The following is a 5,379-nucleotide window of genomic DNA, read 5'->3' on the forward strand; positions in this document are numbered from 1 at the left end:
GGCCCTACCATAAAGTTGATGTGGCTAATAGCAGCATTAGCATTCATCCATGTTAAGTCTGTGTAGCTTCACAGAGTTGTGTAATTCATCATCAATATAAAAACAGATAACTACCTCTTGTAAAGGAAGAAAATGTCAAATTGATCCCTCTGAGAAAATGCTTGCTAGTTATTAGCTGAAGATGTTAACAAGCCTTCATCACACTGCTACGTTGTTTCTTAGTTCACACTGACACAGGCAATAACACACCAAGCAACCTCCTGTTCTTTTGGTTTACATTTTATTTGACAAGACAATGATCTGTAAAACATGTACAATAGGTTTCCCAAAAAGCATACAAAATGATAACTGATCCGTGATAAACAAAAGAAAAGAAAAGAAAAATGAAAAAAGAAAGAAAATTGATAAACTCTCACTGAAACATGATTACATCTCCAGTGTTTTTCCTCTTCTTCTTTTTTTGTTGTTGTTGTATCTTTGCCATCATCAATGTCAAACCCGTCCTGTGTTTTGTGTGTTTCCCACTTTCATCATCCGTTACACTGTCAGACAAGAAATGTGAGAATTGAAAAGCTAAAAATAACATAAAGAAGGCACGTCTGGCTCCATGATGAAAAGCTGTGATGACAATGGATGAATGAGAGAGGATGGAAGAGGAGGGTTGGGGAAAAAATAAAAGAAAGAAAGAAAGAGAGAGAGAGAGGGCAAATGAAGGAGAGGATTCAGACTGAACAGCATTATCACTGACATTCAGAGCTCGTGTTTCTGGCATCGAACCCGTAAACAGGGGGCGACGGAGCAAAGCAACGTTGGGGCCGAACTGCAACATGGGACGGACTCAGCGCCGCCGTCTAACAGCTAATCCCATCTGAAGTCACTGCACGGTTTCTGACTCGTGAACACACAGGGCCGTTGTATAGGGGAGAAAGGTGATGATAATTCTAGGGGCCCAGCGCCCAGTGGGGCCCATAAAAAACCCCCGTAGTCTAATCTTTATATGACTGATTTATTCTGCGTAAGACCCTGACTAATACTCATAGTACACTGTGAAAACTCAACATCTTTCCAAGAATATTTGTCTTATTTCTTGTCCAAATGTCTCATTTCTAGTCAAAACTAATCTCTTTCCACTTAAAATAAGACTCATTACCTAAAAATGAACTTGTTTTTAGATCATTTTCACTTAAATTCACAACAAAGAGAAAAATCTGCCAGTGAAAGTAAGTTTTTTGTGCTTGTATTAAGGAAGAAAAACTTGCTCCACTATCAGATTTTTTCTACTTATTCCAAGTGAAAATATGCTTGAAAGAAGTAAAAAGTGTCTGAAAACAAGCTACTTTTAATATGATGTGTCTTATTTTAAGTAGAATGAGATTTGTTTTGACTAGAAATTACATTTTGACTAGAAATAAGACAAATATTCTTGCTAAGATACTTGAGTTTTTGCAGTGTAATGCCGCATTAGCATCAAAACAAAGAAGGCTAAATAAAAAACGATAATACATACGTAGTCTAAGAAAAAAAAAAGGAAAAGTTAGGGGGAGGGGCCCAATTTAGTATTCTTTAAGGGGGCCCAGAATTCCTAGCAACGGCCCTGTGAACACAACCTGTAAACTGCACGAGCTCTGGGCTGCATCGCGCCTTCGCCATTTCCCCCTTTTTCATGAGACAGCTTCATCATGACCGTGTGTCCCTGGAGACTCTAATTTAACATACCTCTAAATGAAGCAACTCCATTAAACGTAAGGCTCTGGGTAAAAAAAACTCAATGATCCCCCCCAAATGAGACGGCTGCAGAGCTGAAACTCATAACTGAATATCTTGCTGAGTCATTGGTCTCTGATATAATGGGTCCCAATGATTGTCTTTCTCCTTTTTGCTCAATCTATCAACAGCAAGCCCGCTGGCAAACACATTAAACACATTAATCCACAGGAAACTAAATATTCATTCATTTGGGGAAATTAATTTACAGACAAAGAGAACAAAAACCATCACATTCAATTCCCCTTTATGACAGTTTTTTTTTTTTTTTTTTGTTCAGTGGCAGGGCTATGAAATACATTATACGTGATTGTCTGACACTGCGAGTCAAAAAGCCATACGCTTGTCATGGTGGCACGACTCTTCTTGCAAAACAAGGAAATAGCTTTTTTCCCATAGGTCCATGCAGCATGCAGACATTCCCTTTAATCAAAAATCATAAACACCTCGGAGACACAAAGCAGACACACAAATAAAACTTTGACACCGGCAAGTTATTGTAGACGTGACACTTCCTCCTGGCTGCGTCCGTCTGGCACTGATGCTGCATATTAGCATTATATAGGATATTGCGGATAAACCACTAATCTTCACAGCATAGTAAGTTGAGTTTTTTTTGTTGTGATGAATCTACTGTATATCAGCGAAATAAAACTTTATTTAATCATACATTTATCCTGTCAGGATGGATCAGGCTGCAGAAAGTTGAACTTCTACAAAAACTACGATGAACGACAACAAAAACCAGCCATCTGCACTTCTGAAGCCTGTGATGGTTAAATATCAACACATGATTGTCATACGACGTCTTCCCCTTTCTTCCTTCCTTCCTGTGACTTTTCTCACTCCAATCCAACTCCAATCTCGTTTTCTTGGCCCCGCTCCTCCGTTTCCATCTCCATCTGCCAACTCCATCTACTCCTATATACCCGTTTAGACCCGTTTAGACACATCTGCAGTTTTATCTACCAACCTGCACATGTGCTGTTTTGTAGGTAATTTTAACTTGGCGCAGTCAGTCAGTCAACCTGTCAATCTTTCCCCCCACCTATCCCAAACTCGGGGAGATTTGTGTACTAAGTTTTGCGGGTTCTGGAGAGGAAAGCTTGCATCTCTGTGTGTATTGCACCCTGTGGCCGTGAGAGACGAAGAATCCACGCTGACCGCATTTTTTTGGATCAACGCTAAAGACGAGACCGGGCAGCCTGCCGAGCCGTCACACTGAACACACGCTACACACACACACAGGAAAAATAAAAAAATAAACATAAAAAATCCAGCTCTCTCAACTTAAATTGGACTTGTGCTCATGGTGTGTGTGTGAATGTGACAGATGCATTGAAAAGGTGTTAACAGAAGAAAAAAAAAACCCATTAACATAACATAAAAAAAAAAAAAACTTCTTTAGACATTGCAAAAATGTTTTTACAAATGAAAGAGATTATTCCGCAAACAGCCTTGGGAAAAGTGTTTCAACAAGCCACCGATCATGCCATGCAGAGTAATATGAACAAGGAGTAAAATCCACACCATTTCATCTTTTTTTTTCTTTAAATATATATACTCAAATAAAATATTTCAGTATTAAGTGACGACCTCAGTGTACCCGTGAAAAGTAAAATAGTAATATACAGTTTTTTTTTCTTTTTTAATCCCTCAATTTGACATTGAACAAACTTCCATCCCCCTGTACAGAGGCACTAATAACACCTACACTTGTTTATTTTTATGTGTACACATTTCACCAACAATATATTATTCATTGATATTATCAATACTATTTACATTGTTCTTAATTTGGTACCATCTGACATCTATGAAGACCAATTCAGCCAGGCATAGTTGTTGTTGTTTTATTTCGTCATTTTTTTTTCTTTTTTTTTTGCTTTAAAGTTGACAATCAGCTTAAAATGTAAAATGCATAATCTCTACACATGTAAAATGTCCTGCATATATCAGAGTGTGAGGCCATTTTGATCAGGTAAAATGGCGGTAATGGCAGTACAGTATGTCTCTCATATATGCTGAGCATTTTCACACTGGAAATACATTCCTCACTTCTTAACCTTAAAGGGATAGTAGCATTTTTTTTAAAAGTGGGGTTGTATGATCTATAAATAGCCCCTAAGTACTTTAATTGCAGTAGCAGACTCTCTGCACTCCTCCCGTTAGCAACGCCAGCCCATAATAGCCCTGCCCAGAGATTTACAACATACATTGTTGTGAATGGACCCAAAGAAACGGCCTATTTTCACGGCCTAAAAGAGGTTTTACCTGAAAAAAAATACACAGTTCCATTGTTCACTTTTATACAATTTTTTCCAGCCCTTCAAAGTGCAGGAAAAACACAGTTTTTATTTGGACCTAACCAACTGCTGATCGGCGGGCGCTAACCCTGGGCGGAGGGATACGTGAGTTGGTTAGGTCCAAATAAAAACTGCATTTTTCCTGCACTTTGAGGGGCTGGAAAAAATTATATTATAGCGAACAATGGAACTGTGTATTTTTTTTTCAGGTAAAACCTCTTTTAGGCCGTGAAAATAGGCCGTTTCTTTGGGTCTGTTCACAACAATGTATGTTGTAAATCTCTGGGCAGGGCTATTATGGGCTGGCGTTGCTAACGGGAGGAGTGCAGAGAGTCTGCTACTGCAATTAAAGTACTTAGGGGCTATTTGTAGATCATACAACCCCACTTTAAAAAAATGCTACTATCCCTTTAACAGTGAGATTTTATCAGACTGAATACAAACATTGGCGTGTGTGTGTGTCTGTGTATGTATACAGTATATGTGTGTGTATGTGTGTGTGCATTGCTGTAAACCCACTGTTGTCTCACCCCGCCGCCGCCCAACACACAACAGCTCAATGTGAACCGTGGAATCTGAATCATGCCATGATGTTGCCAAGATACTGAGATTCAAAAAACGATGTCACTTCCCCTTCGTTAGCGCTAACGAGCGTGGCCCGGCCGTCCAGAGACAGATGAGGCTCTTTGACAACATAATAAAGTGGAATGTTTCTGAATTGGACCGTCGCCTGGACATAACAAGAGAGAGTTGGGGGGAAAGGAAGGCTGTATTTTAGAATTATTACAGGAGTCGATTAATAACTCAGACACTTTCAGCTCAACATCTTGGGAGCGATTACTTGAAGCTCGCCTGGATAGCCAAGATGATGATGATCAGGCTTTTCCACTTCCTGGGACCAAATTTATCCGTGTGTGTGTGATTCAGAGCCAACCGACCGTGGAAAATGAGCACTTTGAGAGGATTTCAAAGACGCTGTTATTTTATTTTTATTTATTTTTTTCGACTTTCTGTGTCTTACAAGGCTGCAACAGGAGGAACATGGTGTTTTTATCTGTTTTTTTTATAGAGAGAGGAAGAGATAGAAAAAAATTCAAATCACTTCCCACGGCTGTAAACAGAAAGAGCCCGGGACTTGCACTCGCAGGCAGCCTCACATAAAACAATATTTTTTTTTATGACGGGGGATGTGTTTGTTATGTTCATGGCACAGGATGTTGCATATAATATTTCATACTGAATCCACAGGAAAAGCAAGTTGTCTTTCTGATTTTTTTTGGTGGAAATTTTAGATTGGTGAGCCGTGTGC

General features: G+C 39.2%; 1 long non-coding RNA gene across 1 annotated transcript; it reads right to left on the minus strand.

The window, feature by feature from the left end:
* Positions 1-263: 263 nt before the first annotated feature.
* Positions 264-3,830, minus strand: LOC146977899 (uncharacterized). Its single transcript, XR_015037030.1, has 3 exons — positions 3,032-3,830; positions 1,591-2,996; positions 264-892 (listed from the first exon to the last, which is right to left on the minus strand). It is a non-coding gene; the product is annotated as an uncharacterized LOC146977899 (long non-coding RNA).
* Between the last annotated feature and the right edge of the window lie 1,549 nt (positions 3,831-5,379).

This window comes from Trachurus japonicus, chromosome 11 (genome assembly GCF_045865225.1).
Source record: "Trachurus japonicus isolate A0001 chromosome 11, Traja_1.0".
Lineage (NCBI taxonomy): Eukaryota > Metazoa > Chordata > Actinopteri > Carangiformes > Carangidae > Trachurus > Trachurus japonicus.